This window comes from Canis lupus, chromosome 13 (genome assembly GCF_048164855.1).
Source record: "Canis lupus baileyi chromosome 13, mCanLup2.hap1, whole genome shotgun sequence".
Lineage (NCBI taxonomy): Eukaryota > Metazoa > Chordata > Mammalia > Carnivora > Canidae > Canis > Canis lupus.
This window is the reverse complement of record NC_132850.1, coordinates 8,046,334-8,068,974: the sequence shown is the minus strand read 5'-3', so window position 1 is coordinate 8,068,974 and position 22,641 is coordinate 8,046,334. Positions and strand designations below refer to the sequence as shown.

The 22,641-nt window shown below is 36.5% G+C and overlaps 1 long non-coding RNA gene across 2 annotated transcripts in view; it reads left to right on the top strand.

Annotated features, from left to right (window-relative positions):
• LOC140602465 (uncharacterized) overlaps positions 1–22,641 on the top strand; it is a 60,237-nt gene that overhangs the window by 34,093 nt on the left and 3,503 nt on the right. The window lies entirely within an intron of this gene.

The window sequence follows — 22,641 nt, the reverse complement described above, 5'->3', positions numbered from 1 at the left end:
ATTGTAAAATATAGGTAACATTAATCATTTTGACCATTTTTAAGTGCACAGTTTTGGCATTAATAGCTTTCACATGGTTACTGAGCCACTGTCCATCCAAAGACTATTTTCAGGGGCACCTGGGTGAGTCAATTGGTTAACTGTCTGCTTTTGGCTCAGCTCATGATCCCAGGGTCCTGGTATCAAGCCCTGCATTGGGCTCCCTGCTGCTTAGCGGGGAGTCTGTTTCTCCATCTGCTCCTCCACACCCCGACCCCGACTGAGTATGTTTTCTCTTGCTCTCTCTCAAATTAAAACAAAAAACAAAAAACTACTTCATCATCCAGACTGAAGTATGTACCTATTAAGTAACTATTCAATATCCCTTGCCCTCAGGGCCTCCCCGCCCCTTTTTTTGGTGTTTTAATTTTTCAGTTCTAAAATTTCAGTCTGGTTCTTTATTCCATTCCTTTGTTGAGAATGTCTATTAGTTTTTTTTTTTTTTTAAAGACTTATTTATTTGAGAGAGAGAGCATGATTGGGAGGAGCAGAGGAAGAGAGAAAATCTCAAGCAGACTCTGTGCTGAACGTGGAGCCCCATGTGGGCTTAGTCTCACAGCCCTGAGATCATGACCTGAGCCAAAATCTAGAGTTGAATGCTTAACTGAGCCACCCAGGCACCCCAACATCTGCCATTTTAATAATTTTTTAGGTTTATAGTTTAGAGGCATTAAGTATATTCATATTGTACAAACATCACCACTATCTCCAGAACTTTCTATTTTATTCTTTGTAAAGTCTACGTAGAATTCCGTAGTATACTGTGTATTAATAAATTATTTAATCATGTCTTTCTAGAGGGACTTTTTTCTAATATTTCATTGTTGAGAATAATGTGGCAACAGATGTCCATCCTATGTTTTTTAAAAAATTTTTATTATTTAAAGATTTTATTTATGTGACAGAGTGAGGGTGAGAGGGAGAGCACACAAGCAGGGGGGAGGGATAGAAGGAGAGGGACGAGCAGCCTCCCCATTGAGCAGGGAGCCTGATGTGGGAGTCAATCCCAGGATGCTCGGGTCATGACCTGAGCTGAAAGCAGATGCTTAACTGACTGAGCCACCTTGATGCCCCATCCTATGTTTAAGGCACAGGAACAATTTTAGAGATTAGGAGATTTGTAAAGAAGATGTGTGTGTATGTGTGCTAAGATAAAAAACCTTTCCTATATTTTCACTTAGTGCCATTTCCTTTTTAAAAAGTTTAAGTAAAAATGTATATTATATATTAAATATATATATAACTTACCAAGGCTTAAAATTTTATTTCCTGCTTATCAAAGTGATATATGATTATTTAAAAATTTGAATTTTATAGAACTGATTGAAAAATGTATATATCAGTTCTTACGTGTATACATATGCAATTTATATTTTTATATTAATATAAATATATATATATACACACACACACACATCTATTTTTGGTTTCAAGAGATATGTTTCAGGTCTATGTGGATCCTTTCAAAAATGAGCACCTAATCTTTAATTCTAAAATAGCATTTGTAGACATTTCATCAATTAAGAGTTTAGAGATACATATTTGAGAGTACCCAGTTTCTGTAGCTAGGAAAGCACTTTACTAGATTGCTGATAACTAATTTTATATGTATTATGCCTTTTCTTGTCCTTTAGAAAGAGGTAGCATGTATGTATTTAGTAAAGTGTTCATTCAAAAAGATGGATAACTCTTGTTTTGTATAAAGTGATGGATTCAGGAATACTAAGTTTTCATGTTTGTTGGATTTTTTTTTTATTGGTTTCCTAGTTGTTGGTCTGTTAGATTATTTGGGATTAATGTAAGATGACATTATATATTAGGTTGAAAACTAAAAACAATGAAATTTAGTTAGAAATTATTTTTTAGTGACAACTTTTTAAAAAATTTTTATTTATTTATGATCGTCACACAGAGAGAGAGAGAGAGAGAGGCAGAGACACAGGCAGAGGGAGAAGCAGGCTCAATGCAAGGAGCCCGACGTGGGATTCGATCCCGGGTCTTCAGGATCGCGCCCTGGGCCAAAGGCAGGCGCTAAACCGCTGCGCCACCCAGGGATCCCCGACAACTTTTTCTAAGGTTTAATTTTTTTTCAAGTAACCTCTACAACCAGTGTGGGATTTGAAACAACCCTGAGTTCCGGCATGCTCTACTGACGAGTCAGCCAAGTGTCCCTTTTTTTGTGTGTGTATTCCCCCTATTTTTTTAAAGTTTATTTTATTTTTATTAAGGAGAGAGAAGGGAGGACAGAGGGAGTGGGAGAGAGAGAAATCTAAGCAGGCTCCACACAGCACAGTGACAGACATGGGGCTCAATTTCATACCCCTGAGATCATGGCTTAATCTGAAATGAAGAATAGGATACTTAACCATCTGAGCCACCCAGGTGCCCCCAGGTGTTCTTGATTTTTAGTGACAATTTAAGTTTGATCTTTCTGGTCTCTACCTGTATTATTTTATTTAATGTATTAAATGTTATACTAAAATATAGTTACATACAGTATTGTTACTATACAATAATTGTAGTTTGGGGAAAAAATCCACAGAATTTAGATATTGGTATTGTCTTCCATGATCAAAAAAGTTAATGGGGTATCTTTAAGAGAATAAATATTTTAATTACAGTTAAGACTGAACTGACTGGGCTTGCATTTAAAATCCTTTTTGATTTCTGGTTACTTCTGCAAGATACACTCTTTTAAGAAATTTAAATATTTTAATTATATTTTCTCTCGATATATATTCACAACAGTCATTGGGCAGTGATGCAGTGACTATTATAGTTTGGTGCTACTGCCTAAGGGGCCACAATTGATTTCGTGCCCTTAGTGCAAATTTCAACACAGTAAAAATACAAATAACGTCTTAGTATTAGGGTGAAAATTGTTTTGACTTTGGGGGACCCCTAGGGAATATTTCTAGGGTTTTCTTCTTTTTTTAAATGTTCCTTGTATGGTTGCAGATATATACAGGTTGAGTAATCCTTGCTCTTTGTCTTTATTTCATAGATCTTTTGAAGTTAGGTATCAGTTAGCTCTTCAGTTTTTTGTCAATATATGATTTCGGGGATTTCTTTGGATTGATTTTTGGTTTATGGCAGTTTGCCATTTGATTAAGCTCAGGGTTATGAGGTTTTTATTTTTACCTTAAACAATTGAAGAAACTTGTGATTTTGGTAATTTGTAAGTTCGTATTTGCTATAGATTTTTAAAATTTTTATTTTTTCATTATTTTAAAATAATTTTATTATAAATGTTTCTGGTTTTCCAAACTTATTATACATTTTGTTGGAGTATTAAACTTGTGAAAAAATGTAGTTTGTTCCAAATTTATTATAAAGAATCATGGGAACACTTATTTTCTACCTTTGTCAATTTATGTTTAAGGGTAAATACAGCATTCTGTATATTTACATTGAATGGGAGACATTATCTACTTATTACAAATGACTTTTACCATTTTAAGTCTAGTTAGCTTAATTTTCTTCTTAGCTGTTCTGAAAAGAAGTCATGAAAGAAATCATTTTAAGGTGATAGCTTTTCACCTTTGAATTTGATTTTGTTTGAAATTTCACAGCAGTGACTAAAAATCTATACTCTGTATTTGGTGATAAGTTTTGACTTTTATTCTTTTATTCTATTTTATTTTTTTTTAAAGATTTTATTTATTTATTCATGACAGACACAGAGAGAGAGACAGAGACACAGGCAGAGGGAGAAGCAGGCTCCTCACAGGGAGCCTGACGTGGGACTTGATCCTGGGCCTGGGATCACGTCCTGAGCCAAAGGCAGACACTCAGTCACTGAGCCACTCAGGCATCCCTTGTTATTTATTTATTTATTTATTTATTTATTTATTTATTTATTTATTTATTTATCCCTTGTCTTTTATTTTTATTAGGTTTTTATAGCTATCCAAATAAATTCTATTAAAATATATAATGTAAATTTGACACTCAAGTGATTCAGTCTTTGAATTTTCTCTTTTATTTATTTTTTTTCCACAGAAGTTTGTACCTTTTAATCTTCTTCAGGTATTTTGCCTACCTTCAGGCCCCTACCCCCTCCAGTAACCAACAGTTTCCTATATCTGTGAGGTTGTTTCTGTTTTGTCTTGACTTTTATATTCCATATCACGAAGTATTTGTCTTTTTCTGTCTGACTTAATTCACTTAGTGTGATACCCTCTAGGTCCATCCATGTTATGACAAATGGCAAGATTTCATTCTTTTTTTTTTTTTTTTGTTAAAGATTGATCATCGATCGATCGATCGGTTTATTTTAGGGAGAGAGAGTGAGCCTGAAAGTGGGGAGAGAGAGGAAGGGGGAAAGAATCTCAAGTAGACGCCACCCTGAGTGCTGAGGGAGCCCAGTATAAGGCTCTGTCTTCTGATCCTGGGATCATGACCTCAGCTGAAATCAAGAGTTGGACTGGACTCTTAGCTGATTGAGCCATGCAGGCACCCCAAAATTTCATTCTTTTTATGACTGGGTAATACTACAGTGAATATATGTGTGTGTGTATAATGGTATAATGTATTCATACACACACAAACTTTTTTTTTTTTTTAATTTTTATTTATTTATGATAGTCACACACAGAGAGAGAGAGAGAGGCAGAGACACAGGCAGAGGGAGAAGCAGGCTCCATGCACCGGGAGCCCGATGTGGGATTCGATCCAGGGTCTCCAGGATCGCGCCCTGGGCCAAAGGCAGGTGCCAAACCGCTGTGCCACCCAGGGATCCCACATACAAACTTCTTTACCCATTCATCTGTTGAAGGACATTTAGGTTGCTTCCATGTCTTGGCTATTGTAAATAATGCTGCAATGAACATAGGCATGCATATTATTTCTTTGGAGTTGTATTCTTGTTTTTTTTGCGTAAATACTCAGAATTGCTGGATGATATGGTATTTCTACTTTGAATTTTTTGAGGAACCTCCATACTTTATTTAAAATTTAATTACAGTGTAGTTAACATACAGTGTTATGTTCATTTCAGAAATACAATATAGTGATTCAACGATTCCATATGTTAGTGCTTATCAAATTAAGTGTACTCTTAATCCTGTTTTCGTATTTCACTCCTCCTCCACCCACTTCCCCTCTGGTAACCATCTATTTGTTCTCTGTAGCTAAAGTCTGTTTTTTGGCTTCTCTCACCCCCCTTTTTAAAAATGTTTTGTTTCTTAAATTCCACTTACCAGTGAAATATTTAGTATTTGTCTATTTGTCTTTCTCTGACTAGCTTATTTTGCTTAGCATTATACTCTCTAGACCCATTTATGTTGTTGCAAATGGCAAGATTTCATTCTTTTTTATGGCTGGATAATATTTCATTGATATATATACCACATCTTATTTATTCATCTATTGATGGATGCTTAAGTTGCCTCCATAATTTGGTTATTGTAAATAATGCTGCAGTAAACATAGGGGTGTATGTATCCTTTTGAATTTGTGTTTTTGTAAGAGCCCCAGTACTTTTTTTTCATAACGTTTTTTTTCTTTTCTTTTTTTTTTTTTTTTTAATTTTTATTTATTTATGATAGTCACACAGGGAGAGAGAGAGGCAGAGACATAGGCAGAGGGAGAAGCAGGCTCCATGCACCGGGAGCCTGACGTGGGATTCGATCCTGGGTCTCCAGGATCTAGCCCTGGGCCAAAGGCAGGCGCCAAACCGCTGCGCCACCCAGGGATCCCATAACGTTTTTTTTTCAATTTATGTTTCTTTTTTCCCCTCCAATTTAAATTTCTACTTAAAATGTACAATTGTAAAAAAAATAAAACAAAACATACAATGGTTACTTTTTCTCTGTGTCCTTGCCAACACTTGTTATTTTCTGTATTTTTGATAATAACAAATCTAACAGATATGAGATGATATATTGTGGTTTGGATTTGCCTTTCCTTGATGATTGGTGGTATTGATCATGTTTTCATGTGCCTATTGGCCAGCTGTGTTTTTTCAAAAAATGTCTATCCGTGTCTTCTGCCAATTTTTTAATTTGATTTTTTCTTTTGTCATATTAGGTTATGTAAGACATATATTTATTTTTAAGGATTTTATTCATTTATTTTGGGGGGGGCATAAGTGGGAGGAGGTGCAGAGGGAGAAGCAGACTCCCCTGGTAAGCAGAAAGCCTGATGTGGGGTTGATTCCTGGTCCCCGAGATCATGACCTGAGCCAAAGGCATATGCTTAACTGAGCCACCCGGGTGCCCAGACCTATATATATTTTAGATAATAACCCTTTATCAGATGTAGGATTTGCAAACATCTTCTCCCATTTGTTGTTAGGTTGCCTTTTCATTTTGTTGGTTTCCTTTGCTTTGCAAAAGTGTTTTAGTGTGATGTGTATCCATTTATTTTAGCTTTTGTTGCCTCTGCCTAAGGAAACTGATCCGAAAAAAAATATTACTGAGACTGATGTCAAAGAGCTTACTATTTTTCTTCTAGTAGTTTCATGGTTTTAGGTCTTCCATTCAAGTCTTTAATGCATTTTGAATTTTTTTTCTTTATGGTTATAAAATAGTGATCCAGTTTAATTCTTTTGCATGTAGTTGTCCATTTTTCCCACCACCATTTATTGATAAGTGCGAATCTTTTATAATACCTTTTATTGGGGGATCCCTGGGTGGCGCAGCGGTTTGGCGCCTGCCTTTGGCCCCGGGCGCCATCCTGGAGACCTGGGATCGAATCCCACGTCGGGCTCCCGGTGCATGGAGCCTGCTTCTCCCTCTGCCTATGTCTCTGCCTCTCTCTCTCTCTGTGTGACTATCATAAATAAATAAAAATAAAAAAAAATTTATTGGTAAAGATTTTATTTATTCATGAGAGACACACACACACAGAGGCAGAGACACAGGTAGAGGGAGAAGCAGGTTCCATGCAGCGAGCTGGATGCAGGACTCGACCCCAGGTCTCCAGGATCACGCCCTGGGCTGAAGGTGGTGCTAAACTGCTGGGCCACCTGGGCTGCCCACATGTCTTTTTTTTTTTTTTTAAGCTATTTTACTTATTTTCAATTTAATTTTGATTTTTTAAAAGTAAGTTCTGCACTCAGCATGGGGCTTGAAGTCACGACCCTGAGATTAGGAGTTGCATGCTCTACTGACTGTCGGAGCCAGGCACTCCTAATTAATGCTTTCTTTTTTTCTTTTTAAAGAGAGGTGTGGAGGGTCAGAGGGAGAGAGGGAATCCTAAGCAGGCTCCATACCCAGCATGGAACCCATGTTGGGGCTTGATCTCACAATCCTGAGATCATGACCTGAGCTGAAATCAAGAATAATAATAATAATAATAATAATATAATCTAATAGATTTCTAATGACCGAGTTCAATATATTTCTGAACTTGAAATTAATTCAGTTGCTTCATTTTACAGAATTAGGGAACAGTATACATATGAAGCCTGAGGAACTTAGTAAAGGTTAATTTATCAACATCAATGAGGAAAGTCATTGTAATAGAAAGGATGAAGGTATCCCAGAGGAAGTGACTCCAGCAAAAATTCCATATTAAAGAAACTCTTGGAAATATTTGACAGCATTGAAAGGACAAAGGGTAAAGTGTTGGAAGCTGAACCAAACTTCGAACAGATTAAAGGCAGTTTGCCAAAGCATAGAAAATAGGATTATTCTGTGTCATAAGTTACATTAGGAAAATGAGAAGGCAAGAACTGCCTACTCATGGTACGAATTTTTAGAAAGAAAAAGAACACTGATTTTCAATGTTTCTTCTGTTTTAAGTTATAAAATAGTAAATATCAGCCACACAGTACTTCCCTGTGTATTTATAATCAGTATAAGTCTTAAATGTTTTAAAAGGTCATGACAAATTTTAAAGTTCACAGAACAATTGTGACTTTTTTTCCCTTTGATTAATAAGATTGCTCACTTTCAGCCTGCAAGGTCTTTCAAAGTGAGTACTGCTTTTAAGTAATGCTTTTTTCCCGTAACAAATTTGTTACATTTTCTAACTTGATAAAATGATTATAAAGTTCATTGATATGAACAAATTTCAAAGCATAAGTAAGGGATATTTGAATTGGAATACAATAGGAAAGACCAGCATTACCATTTGGGGTTGAAGGAAGGAAATTGGACATTTAACTTTGAGTGATCTGTTGCAGGCATGATTAAGCATTTGAAGCTTCTGCCTAATTTCTGAGTTTCTTGTAATGTTTATTTTTTTGAACATCTTATTGCGAGAGAGAGTGACTGTGTGTGTGCACACAGGGGGAGGGAGAGGGACAAGCTGACTCTGTGCTGTGAGCAGAGCCTGATGTGGGCTAGATCCAAGGACTGAGATCACGACCTGAGCTGAAACCGAGAGTTGGCTGTTCAACTGGCTGAGCCACCAAGGCGCCCCATTCTTGTAATTTTTAAAGTACTCTTTGGATGTTTAAGTGTTTATTATAAAATAACTTTAAATTACTTATTAACTGATAAAAATAATTCTTTTATTCAGCAAATGTTTATTGAGGTTTTGTTTTACACCAGGCATTGTTGTAGGTGCAAGGCTGATACTATCAAACAAAAAAAATCTCTCTAGACTGGGATATACTTTAACCTGCTTCCTTCTTTGAGAAATGTGGAATCTAATTCTGTATAGAATCTTGATTTAATTTAGGTTAAAGGAAAGTACATTATTTATAATTTTTGTATAATTCTACAGGCTTTTGTATTAAAATAGTATTTTTGAAAATGTGTTCTATTTTAGATAGTCTCCTCAATGGAGTTAAAACTCTCGGTTTGTTATTTGTCAGCAGATTGATCTACAACAAGGATGGGACACTTCATGATACAGCTTCAAAATGTGTATGGGTACTTGATTGGTTATAGCATCCCCAACTAGAGTAAATTTTTTATAGTTGGTGTCACAGGCAGATCTGCTGTAGTAGTGCTAGGAAAGAGAGTTGTGAACTCTATCTTGTTCAGAAAGTGAGTATATGTGCATTGTGTGAGATTATGGCATCATTTAAGAGTTGTAACTTCAGTTATGAAAACTGAATAGGTGCTTACTATTGAAATATGACTGGAAAAGCTGAAGCACTGTGCATAATGATTCAGAGGCGTGAAAGATTGGGTAATCTACTGGTCATTTGTAATAACTAGAGCATTTGCTTTGGGGATGGGGATGCAATGGAAATATGAAGGCAGGAAAACACAAAGCAAGAGCAGAAGTTAGGGCCAGATTTTAGAGAGTCAGATGTTTGGACTTTCTTCTGGAGGCCTTTTTCAGAGCTCTTTGTGTATGTATGTTTGTATGTTCCCTTAAACTCTTAGAACTGCATTTGTTCATCTATAAAATAGAGATGCTAGCAGTACTTGATGAGATTTTGGGGAGGCTAAATTGAATTAAATCATGTAAACTGCTTGGAAAAAAGTGCCAGGCACAGAATGAGGTTCCTGCTAAGTGTTAACCATTAGTTATAATGGTTTGGGAACCTCTATCTTGAGATCTAAAAAAAAAATTCTATAATCAGGCAGTGGATAGAAAGAAGAACCACAGATGGTTAATAACTATTCAGAAAGATTCTTATTCAAAATTTAAAAAATGAAAATGGAAATAATTTTTTTTTTTAATTTTTTTTTTTATTTATTTATGATAGTCACAGAGAGAGAGAGGCAGAGAAACAGAGGGAGAAGCAGGCTCCACGCACTGGGAGCCTGATGTGGGATTCGATCCCGGGTCTCCAGGATCGCGCCCTGGGCCAAAGGCAGGCGCCAAACCGCTGCGCCACCCAGGGATCCCTGAAAATGGAAATAATTAAATGGAAAATAACAAAATGCAAGTTTAGGCAATGAGGCAACATTTTTTCCTACCAAATTGAGGAAGATGAAAAAAACAACTTGCCAAGTTGTGGAGAAGGACTTAAGAAACAGAGCCCCCCCCCCCCCCCCCCGCCCCAGTATCTATATTTCTTGGTGGAAGGCTTTGATGGGTAATTTAGTAACATCTTTCAAAAATTTATATTCACCTGTGCCCCCCTTCTTTTTTTTCTGTGCAAAAAGGTGTTTCTATTAAAGCATGGGAATAGGACCTATGGTAGGAAACAGCTTCCTTGCCTATGCCCTTTAACCTCATGATTCCACTTCTAGGAATTGATTTTATGTCAAAATCACACACACACACACACAAACATATATACATTAACATATGTAAAGCCAGTTTATATGTACAAGTATGACAACTGTAAATAAATAATACTGCATTGAAAAACAGGCTGGAAGCAACCTAAATGTCCATTAGTATAATACAATAAAAGATTATGTGGCCACCTAAAAAGAGTGAATTAGACCTCTGTTTAATGAGGAATTTTCTTTCTTTTTTTTTTTTTTTTAATGAGGAATTTTCTAAATGTATTTAGGTTTAAAAAAAGTTAAGAGGGGAATTTTTTTTAAGTTTTATTTGTTTATTCATGAGAGAGAGAGAGAGGTAGAGACACAGCAGAGGGAGAAGCAGGCTCCATGCAGAGAGCCCGACATGGGACTCCATCCCGTCTCCAGGATCACTCCCTGGGCTGAAGGTGGCGCTAAATTGCTGAGCTTAGCGCTTAGCTTAGCTTATTGGGCTGCCCAGAGAATTTTTATCTCTGTCTATACTTTGTATTTTTGCTAGTCTGAGAGAAAATAGTATCTCATTTTAATTTTGACTTAAGGTGAGATTGAATGTTTTGTGCTTATTTCTTCTCTTCAGTCATTTTTTACTGGGATGCTATTTTTTTTCATCGAGGCATTTTATTTACAGGCATGCATTATATTCCAAGAAAAAGAATCCCAGGATTTCCCTCCTGTGTATTTTCATCTTCTCTTTGGTCCATGATGCTGTCTGAAGTGTCAGTAGAATGAAACCAAACTGATGGGACAGGAGCAGATTATTCTATTTTTCTAGATCTTTGAGTTACACATCATATCTGGGGCTGATCACTCTATACCTTTTTTTTTTATTTTTATTTATTTATGATAGTCACACAGAGAGAAAGAGAGAGAGGCAGAGACACAGGCAGAGGGAGAAGCAGGCTCCACGCACCGGGAGCCCGACGTGGGATTCGATCCTGGGTCTCCAGGATCGCGCCCTGGGCCAAAGGCAGGCGCCAAACCGCTGCGCCACCCAGGGATCCCACTCTATACCTTTTTAAACCTGAGATTCACAACAATTTTCCCAGCTCTGTGATCATCAGTTATTTCAGATTTGCCAGTGTAACCAGCTTCATCCTCATAGTTATAAACCAGTTGAGGACTTTAGAGTATGGCCTAATAAGAACCTGGTGTTTGTCTCTTTTTTTCAGCATTGCTTTGTGTGTGTGTGTGTGTGTTTTATTGTTTTAAGAGAAAGATCACACATATGTGCCCAAGTGGGGGTAGGGTGGGTAGAGGAAAAGAATCTTGAGCAGGTCCCTTGGCCTGTGTGGAGCCTGACAGGATGCTTGATATTACGACCCTGAGATCATGACCTGAGCTGAAATCAGGAGTCAGACGCTTAACCAGCTGAGCCACACAGGTGCTTCTTTTTTCACCATTGTTGTTAATTCACTTGAGATCATCTGCCAGGACATTCATGTGTAGCATTATGGCGTCATGGGAAGATGGTGGAAAGAGCTGCGTTGCTACTCTTTAATGGATTCTTTTTTTTTTTCTTTCTTCTCTTTAATGGATTCTAAGACTGCCTTATAAGTAGGATATTGACATTTACTGTTATTAATAGATTACTTTTACCCTAGGTTGTTCAGTTTCTGCTTTTAATGTGATCAAGTTCATTAAGCTTTTTTTTTTTTTTAAGATTTTATTTTATTTATTCATGAGAGACAGAGAGGCAGAGACACAGGCAGAGGGAGAAGCAGGCTCCCTGCAGGGAGCCTGAGGTGGGAAGACTTTCCTATCTTCTAGTGTTTTTGTTTTTTCAATTTGTTTTTACTCTATTTGGAATTTGTTTCCGTGTAAAGTGTGAGATGATCCAAATTTTCTCATCTTAAGTGGTTGCTAGTCATATTATAGTTCTTAAGTATATGTTGGACTCTTGTGTTTTCTATTGTTTCATTAATCTGTATATTGTCATACCAGTAGCACATAACTTTAGTTATTGTACTTCTGATATTTGGTAGGGCATATTTTTCTCATAATATTATAATTCAATATTTGATACTCTTTTTTACCTTTATTTTTCTAGATGTCCTTTGTAATTGTTTTTGTCTAGTTACCTCTCACTCCACCTTCCCTCTTTTGTAAGGAAATTATATTTTTCATCATATTTTTTCTTTTGTAAAAATGGTATATCACCTGTTTACTGTCTGAAAAATTTTATTTTTTTTTGTCTGAAAATTTTTATTTATTTTTTTTGAAAAATTTTATAAGTTCTTATTTTATATATTTCTTAATTTTAGTTTTTTAATTTTATTTTCAGAATATTTTATATGTAGTTGTTATTGTAAATTGGATCCTTTTTTTCCCCATTATATTTTTTTTTTTTTTTAAAGATTATTTATTTATTTATTTATTTATTTGTTTTAATTTTTTTTTTTTTTTAATTTTTATTTATTTATGATAGTCACAGAGAGAGAGAGAGAGGCAGAGACATAGGCAGAGGGAGAAGCAGGCTCCATGCACCGGGAGCCTGATGTGGGATTCGATCCCGGGTCTCCAGGATCGCGCCCTGGGCCAAAGGCAGGCGCCAAACCGCTGCGCCACCCAGGGATCCCCCCCATTATATTTTAACTAGTTATTTGTTTCATAGGAATGTTACTGATTTCTTGAATGCTAAGTTTTGTAAAGAGTTACTGTGTTGAGAAGCACCTGGGTGGCTCAGTTAGCAACTGACTCTTGGTTTTGGCACAGGTCATGATCTCAGGATCCTGGTATGAAACCCTGCATCGGGCTCCGTGCTCAGTGGAGAGTCTGTTTATGGATTCTCTTTCTCCCTCTGCCCTCCTCCTACTTGTGTGTTTGTGTGTGCATGTGCTTTCTCTCTCAAATACATAAATCTCTAAAAAAAGCTATTTTATTATATTCTAATTCCTAAAACTTTGTTTACAATGTTATGCTTTTCAAGTAGACAGACATATTAGCTGTAAAGAATAACTTTGCTTTTTAATGTTTTACATTTTATATTTCTTTTTTCATACTGCATTGACTTAGTGCTTTCAGAACAAGGTATAATAGTGATAACATCATCACTCGAATGGTAATTAAATGGTAAATACTTGATCTTGCCTTCCCAATTTCTTTTTTTTTTTTTAAATTATTTATTTATTTATGATAGTCACACAGAGAGAGAGAGAGAGGCAGAGACCCAGGCAGAGGGAGAAGCAGGCTCCATGCACTGGGAGCCCGACGTGGGATTTGATCCCGGGTCTCCAGGATCGCGCCCTGGGCCAAAGGCAGGCGCTAAACTGCTGCGCCACCCAGGGATCCCCGCCTTCCCAATTTCAATTGACTATTAATGGACACCTGAAATTTGAGTTGAGAACAATTCTCATAACATTTATATTTTATGGGAAGATTGCTCTATGGCTCACTAGTGAAAGAAGAGGTTTAGAAGGGAGTATTAGGAAACAAGTATTTACTATCTTTAGTATTTCCTTATTAAATTCAGCTGATGGGAAGCCCCGGTGGTTCAGTGGTTTAGCGCCGCCTTCAGTCCAGGGTGTGATCCTGGAGACCTGGGATCGAGTCCCACGTCAGGCTCCCTGCATGGAGCCTGCTTCTCCCTCTGCCTGTGTCTCTGCCTCTCTGTGTGTGTGTGTGTCTCTCATGAATAAATAAATAAAATCTTTAAAAATAAATTCAGCTGATAATTTGAGAGAAATACTCTTCTTCAGCATGTTAAATAATTAAATTGTTTTTATGTATTTGTTAAACTATCAAGTGGAAAAGTCCTTACTTATACAATAGGTGTGAAAACACAGATGGTCAAATTGCAAGATTATTATTATTATTTTTTTAAAGATTTGTTTACTTGAGAGAGAACCAGGAAGGGGTAAAGGGAGAGAGAGAGAGAAGAGAATCTTTTTTCTCTTTTTTTATGACTCCAGGAAGTTTTTCTTTCTTTTCTTTCCTTTCCGTTCCTTTTCTTTTCTTTTCTTTCTTTTCTTTTTTTCTTTTTTAAAGATTTTCTTTATTTATTCGTAAGAGACACAGAGAGAGAGAGACATCGGCAGAAGGATATAAACAGGCTCCCTGCGGGAAGCCTGATGTGGGACTCGATCCCGGGACCTCGAGATCATGCCCTGAACTGAAAGCAGACGCTCAACTGCTGAGCCACCCAGGCATCCCAAGAGGAGAGAATCTTAAGCAGGCTCCCTACCCAGTGCAGAGCCGGACATGGGGCTCGATCTTTTGACCTTGAGATCATGACCTGAGTTGAAATCAGGAGTCAGATTAGGAGTTGAAATTAGGAGTCAGATGCTTAACTGACTGAGACACCCAGGCACCCAAATGGCAAGATTACATAAAACCTAAGTAATTATTTTGGAGTATATTTGTCAATTTAAAAATGACCCTGTGTTAAAATGTGTAGAAACATACAAACCTCTGATGCTGATGGTAATCACTGAAAAAGGAGATTTGTATTTCCCTTATTTATTTGATCACAGAAGTCTTTCTGAATGTATCTTGCAGATTTTGCATAACGAATATTGAGAAACGCAAAATTACAGTATTTCGTTAATAGAGCTAACGCATTACAACAACACAATACAATACGTTAGGGCCTCTTGGTATCCCAGGATGAAAAACGATTTATCTGGAAAGTACTACTGACATATGCATAAATTAAATGTGCCACAAGTGACTATAAATGAAATTAAATGTAAGTGCTATAGAGAAGGAGTCACGCATTTTATTTTATTTTATTTTTTTTTGGAGTCACGCATTTTAAATGGATTATCAGGCAAGGCCTTCCTGAAGAGCTTCACTTTGAAGAAGTGTCATTGTTACTGTAGGGAGAACTCAATAGGAGAATGGTATGATTACAACTCCAGGTAGGAGTGAGAAATGACTTTTACTCCACAGCCAGGCGAATGGTTTGTGACATCTCTTTCAGTGTTTTTTCTTAGGGTAAAGTCCGTTCTCTAAACATGACTAATAGGGTGGCCAGACTGAGAAACAGTTTTGAGTGAAAGGGAACACGTTAACAATCACATGGGTATGATAGGTATAAACAGATGTGTTTTCAGCTAACTGGAATATGTGGTCACCCCACCTGTGAAGAAGGTCTTGTGGGTTTGGCCCTTGAGTTATCATTAGCTTTATCTTACAGTCAGGCCTGCTTTACTCTCAGAATTCTAGTTCACCTAGCCTTTCTGTTTCTTGAATTTTCTATTCTTGCTTCTGCTAAGAACCTTTATATTTGTTGTTTGTTCCCTTGAATCTTTTCTTCCACTTTTTCACCTGTTTTAATTCTTTGTCATCCTTCAGATTTAATTTAATTTAATTTTAATTTAATTTAATTTTTTTCAGATTTTAAATTAAGAAACAATTCCTGACCTCTTGTATAGGTTATAGCTCATCCTGGTAGAGATTTATATGAAACCCTTAAGATGTTTTAGAAATAAAAATGAAGGTTCTTACTGTTGATCAGTTGAAGGGAATGGGGAGAACTCCTAATTTTGAGAGTTCTTGTTTGACTTCTGTGTGTTGGCTGCTACTAAAATGAAAAAGGGACCACTTGTGAAAAGATTAAGTTTTAAAGAGGACGAAAATGAAGCACATTTGACAGTTTACAGCATCTACTTAATTATTGAAAAACCCCACTTCAGTTCCCCAAACAATTTTAGAGTATTGGTCTATTCTTTAGATGTCACTGAATAAGTTTATATAAACTCTCAAAATGTTACAAATATTAAAATAAGTTTGAGAATAATGTTTATGGTATCAGTCGTTCTATCAATTATGTTTGTATGAAGGATAGAAGAAAATAACTTTAAAAGTGGAGCAGTCAGTTAAGCATCTGAATATCGGTTTCAACTCAAGTCGTGACCTTTGGATCCTGAAATCAAGCCCCATGTTAGTCCCTGTTTTCAGCATGGTGTCCGCTTGGGTTTCTTTCTTCCTCTCCCTCTACCCCTTCCCCACTAAATGCACACTCGTGTGCGCATTTTCGTTCTCAAATAAATAAACCATTCAAAAAATAATATTGATCCATGATCCAATAAATTTCTAATTGTGATTTTTTTTTTTTCTTTTCAGGTTGGTGTGGGTGGTAATGCTTACCAACTCACAGTATATTTGGATTTTTTTCCCTCCTTCCAGGGTTAGGAAACATGAATATTTTGTTTAATAACTAAAAATGTACTTTATCCCCAGTACTTAATTTTTGGAATATAGGGGTCTGAGTCATTTCCCTGGAGCTTCCTTTTATTTTAAGCAGTGGATAAGTTTTTACAAATGTTGTAGTGAACCCTGATTTTTAAAGCAGGGGAAGATATCTTTTAGTAGTGTGATAATAATAGCTTGCATTTATTGTGGATTTATAGTTTGCTAAGCACCGTGCTTAGTGCTTTTCATTTATCATCTAATAATTCTGAGAAGTTGGTATCATTATTTCTATATGTTATGGATGAGGAAACTTAAGGCTAAAAGTTGCATAGCTGTTAAGTGACGAGAGTTTGATTCAAACTCAGGTGATTTGAGACTGGAGCCCATGCTTTTAACTAATGTGCTGTCATATTTCTTAAAGTTAAAACATTTATAAGTTTATATATGTAACAGTTACATGTTTTGAAGTTCATGGGTAGAACCCAGGAGACTATTTTGACAACTAAAAATGAATGGTATGTTTTGTCTTAAATCAGCATCCATACTTGTTTATTTTTCAAAATTTTTACTTTTGGTTTCATAGTATTGAGAAAATCCTTGCATATACACAATAGTTATTACAGACTCTTAAAAATTGAAGTGGGTTGGCTTTTAAATTCAGTTAAACTTGAGGGGTGACTACTGGACATTAATTTTAAAGCTAAATTTATAACTGCTTATCTAATTTCTTAATTATAAATGTACAGGTTGGACAAATTCAAAACATGTTTAGTAAAACATTATATTATCACAAAACTGAGTGTTACTTATAAATTTTTGTCACTCAGTTGGTGGGATTATAGACCAAACAGGTGTTCTGGAGTCTTACTTGTCATTTAACTGAGAGCATTGTTAGTGTTACCTGCTTGCACATTGTTGAACAGTCATACAATTCAGTAGTTTTTAATATTTTCTGAGTTGTGCAATGATAATCCATTTTAGAACATTTTTATCAACCGAGAAAGGAGCCCTGTACCCAGATCTACTACAAAGCCATAATAAGAAAGTACAGTGCTGGTACAGAAATAGACACGTAGATCAGTGGAGCAGAATAGAGAGCCCAGAAATAAGCCCATGGTTATATGGTCAGTTAATATATGACAAAGGACGTAAGAATGGGGAAAAACAATCTATTCAGTAAGTGGTAGGAAAAGTGGATAGCTGGGATCCCTGGGTGGCGCAGCAGTTTGGCGCCTGCCTTTGGCCCAGGGCGCGATCCTGGAGATCCGGGATCGAATCCCACGTCGGGCTCCCAGTGCGTGGAGCCTGCTTTTCCCTCTGCCTGTGTCTCTGCCTCTCTCTCTATCACTGTGTCCCTATCATGAATAAATAAAAATTAAAAAAAAAGAAAAGAAAAGTGGATAGCTACATGCATAAAAATGAAACTGGGCTACTTTCTTTCTTTTTTTTTTTTTTTTTTAAAGATTATTTATTTATTCATAGAGACAGAGAGAGAGAGAGAGAGAGAGAGAGGCAGAGACACAAGCAGGCCCCATGCAGAGAGCCCGACGCGGGACTCGGGACTCGGGACTCGGGACTCGATCCTGGGTCTCCAGGATCACGCCCCAGGCTGCAGGCAGCGCTAAACCACTGCGCCACTGGAGCTGCCCTACTTTCTTATACCATACACAAAAATAAACTCAAAACACATTAAAGACCTAAATGTGAGACCTGAAATCATAAAACTCCTAGAAGAAAATATAAACCGTAATTTCTTCAACTTCATCCTTAGCATTTTTTCTAGATGTGTCTCTTCAGGCAAGGGAAACAAAAGCAAAATAAAATACACCAAACTAAAAAGCTTTTTGCACAAACCAATAAAATGAGAAGGCAACCTAGTGAATGGGAGAACATATTTGCAAATGATAAACCTGATAAATGGTTAGTATCTCAAATATATAATGAACTTATACAACAACATGAAAAAGAACCAAATAATTTGATGAAAAAATGGAGGACCTGAACATACATTTTTCCAAAGAAAACATACAAACTTGGGGATCCCTGGGTGGCGCAGCGGTTTGGCGCCTGCCTTTGGCCCAGGGCACGATCCTGGAGACCCGGGATCGAATCCCACGTCGGGCTCCCGGTGCATGGAGCCTGCTTCTCCCTCTGCCTGTGTCTCTGCCTCTCTTTCTCTCTCTGTGACTATCATAAATAAAAAAAAAAAGAAAAAAAAAGAAAAGAAAAAGAAAACATACAAACTTGGCTAACCAGACCAATGAAAGATCACCACATCACTAATCATCAGGGAAATAGAAATCAGGATCACAATGAGATATCACCTTACATCTGTCCGAATGGCTGAAGTAAAGAGCACAATAAATAAGCACTGGTGAGCATGTGGAAAAAAAGGAACCCTTGTGCACTATTGGGAATGTAAATTGATACAGCCATGGGAAAGCAGTGTAGAGGTACCTCAAAAAATTAAATACAGAAATACCATGTGATCCAGTAATTCCACTACTTAGTCTTTACCCAGGGAAAATGAAAACATTAATTTTTTTATATCTTCTCTACTTAATTATTTTTTTAAATTTAAATTCTGAAACCGTAATTTGAGAAGATATAATATGCACCCTTGTTTATTGCAGCATTATTTACACTAGCCAATATGGATCAACCTTAATGTCCCAACGATAGGTGAATGGAGAAATAAAATGTAGTGTAAAAAGGAAAGAGAAAAAAAAAAAGGTATATATACACAGTGGAATATTATTCAGCCATAGAAAAGAATGAGATCTTGCCCTTTGTGACAACATGGTTGGACCTAGAGAGTATTATGCTAAATGACATAAGTCAGAGAAAGAAAGAAACCATATGATTTCACTTGTATTTGGAATCTCCTAAAACAAATGAACAAACAAAAAAGGAGAACCAGACCCATAAATACAAAGAAAAAACTGGTGGTTGTCAGAGGGGGTGGTGGTTAGCAAAAAGTAGTCAAGGGGAATGAGAGGTGCAGAATTTCAGTAATGAAATGAGTAAGTCATGGGGATGAAAGGTATAGCATAGGGAATATAGTGAATAGTAGTGTAATAGTGTCATATTAGTGATACGTGGTAACTACAATTCTGGTGAGTATAGCATAATGTATAACATATAAAGTTGTTGAATCATCATGTTGTATACCTGAAATTAATATAACAATGTGTGTCAACTCTACTTCAATTAAAAAGAAAAAAAAGAAAACAAACATTCTTACTTATCAGCAGTCCTCTTGTCTTTCCCTTCGGCTTTAAAGATTTTTTATTTATTCATTTATGATAGACATAGACAGAGAGAGAGAGAGAGAGAGAGAGAGGCAGAGAGAGAAGCAGCAGGCTCCATGCCGGGAGCCCGACGTGGGACTCGATCCCGGGACTCCAGGATCGCGCCCTGGGCCAAAGGCAGGCGCCAAACCACTGAGCCACCCAGGGATCCCCAAGCCACCCAGGGATCCCCTCCCTTCGGCTTTAAGCAGGCACTAATCCATTTTGTTCATATTATGGTTTTGAAATGTTTACCAGTGTCAAAAAAAAGGAACTTGGTGGATGATATTGTAAATAAACTTGTTAATTGTTTGGCATCAGTGGCAGTATTTTTTTTTTTTTTAAGATTTTATTTATTTATTCATGAGAGACAGAGAGAGAGAGAGAGAGAGAGACAGAGGCAGAGACAGAGACATAGGCAGAGGGAGAATCAGGCTCCATGCAGGGAGCCTGACGAGGGACTTGATCCCTGGTCTCCAGGATCAGGCCCTGGGCTGAAGGCAAAGCGCTGAGCCACCCCGTCTGCCCAGTGGCTGTATTTTTAGTCTTTGTTTTTGTTTTCTGTTTGGGAGGGAGAGAAGGGGAAGTAAGAAAACAAAGGTTTTGTTTTGAGCCAGAGATTAGAAAATTGAATCATAGAATTTTTGCCATTCAAACAGGTGTCTTCTGATGTTCCTCCCGTCTAGGTTTTTTCATTTAATCTAAGTCATAGTTGCTACTATTTCTCGTGTCCAGTATAATTTTTTTATTTTATAACTTTAATTAATATATCTCCTTTCCATTTTGTTAAATACTTTTCATAATAATAAAATTGGTGTGGTCTAAATTCTAAGTTTTTTTTTTCCCCCTTTTAGAACATGAAAATCATTGATCTTTTGTGTTCCAGCTTGCAGACAAGTCTGATATCAGCCTGATTCTTGTTTCTTATAGAACAGTCTTAGTTGGGAGACTAAATCACAATATATTCTCCCTTAGGTTTTATAATCAGCTCACAATATGAAATGGTATATAATCCAAATTACCTTAGAAAATCCCTTTAACTTACCCATAAAGTATAGACATGCCACCATTGGAAATGTCACTACTGTGTTTTATCTTTTCTTATATCATTGAGCAAGATTGTAGTCTCTTTGGTTGTACAGGCAGTGTACAGACGCAGTATTGTACAAAATGTACCTTACATTTAAACACTTAGATCCCCCTCAGTGCAGACAAGTATTCATTTTTTGGCTTGCAGTCACATGTTCCATTTCTCTTTTATTCTGGAGCATAACTTATTGGGTGGTTGATAAATGGAGTGGCCTTTATTATTTCTTTTTCATGTTTATATAGTTGAGTTCAGTTATGTTGAATGTGGTTTATAAATCATCTACACTATGATTCTTTTTATTTGTCCTTTGTTTTCTTTTGGAATTCTGAAATTTCACCAAGATGTGTCTTTTTTTCTTCTCCTTTTCGGTATTTGGTGGGCTCATTCACTCTCAAATATTTGTATTTTTTGTTTAGGAAAATTTTCTTTTTTTATTTCAGTTTTCCATTGTTCTCTCCTTTGGGGAAGACTTTGAGATTGTTCTTAAACCTACTGCTTCAGTCTTTCCATGTCTTCATATAGGCTATCTTTTCTAGCTCTTTTACTTTGTTTTATGTTTTTTTTTTTTTTTTAGAGATTTTATTTATTTATTCATGAAAGACACAGAAAGAGAGAGGCAGAAGACACAGGCAGAGGGAGAAGCAGGCTGCACGCAGGGAGCCTGACGTGGGACTCGATCCCGGGTCTCCGGGATCAGGCCCTGGGGCTGAACGTGGCGCTAAACTGCTGAGCCACCCAGGCTGCCCTGTTTTTGTTTGTTTTTTTTTTTTTTTTTAAACAGAACTTTATCACTGGGATTTCCAATAAAATTTTAAATTTTGCAGTCATTTTCCTATTTCCAAATATTCTCTCATCTCCTTTCCACAGTTGTTTTTAGTTTTTTGTATCTGTAGCCTCTTAGATATTTCAGATACCACTTAAAATACTTTTTATAAGTTTCCTTGCTGTAAATTAATTGCTTCCTTCTGGAGTATTTGTTTTTTGTTTTTTTTTTTTTCTTCTGGAGTATTCTGTTTATTCACCTTGAGCCTTCTCCTTCATGTAGTTATTTTATTTCAGAAACCTGGGATCATTGATTGTTTCTTTACATTTATATATATCAGATACTATTAATTTACTACAGCCAGCGATGGTGTTTCCTCTGTAGTTACATAGATATCTGGGTAGTTCTTTTTTCCTTTTAAGTTTCTGCCTTGAATGGGGAGACACTCTGGGTTTTAGTGGGCAAGACGTATCAAGAAGCAGCCTTATGTTCTTGCCTCATTGATGAGTAGTCGGTAGGAAAGTAAGAGGCTGGAATGCTCACACTTGCCAACATGAGACTTTTATAGACTAAAGTGGAGCATGTGAGTGTCTTTAGCTCCTGGGTAGAGTTGCCTTGGCTCTACTTCTCCCCTCTTCCACTCCTCCCCGCCCCCCGGCCCTCCAGTCTCTGTTTTTTTTTTATTTTTTTTATTTATTTATTTATTTATTTATTTATTTATTTATTTATTTATTTATTTATTTATTTATTCATTTACTTATTTATTTTAATTAATTAATTAATTATCAAATTCTGTCTTAAAAATCCTCTACACCCAGCATGGGACTCAAACTCACAACCCACAGATCCAAGTTGCATGCTCCACCATTGATTGAGCCCCACCCCCTCCATCTCTGTTTTAAAGATCCAAAATCACCTCAGACTTGGCCCTGCTTCTGTCTTAGGCCCTAACATATTGAAATAGGAACTATCCCTATAGCATGCCAACTTTCATTAGAACAGCAGATTTCTGGCTAAGAGCAAACCCTATTTGATGCTGATCTAATTTTTATTAGAAGTTTTATATAGTTATCAGTAAGTTCTCAATAAATGTTGGCTGTTACAAATATACACAACTATCTATCTTGTGACGTAAAAGTGATTTAAAAATAAGCTATATGAAAAAAACTATATGAGGGCATGTATTTGTTTTTGGTTTGGGAT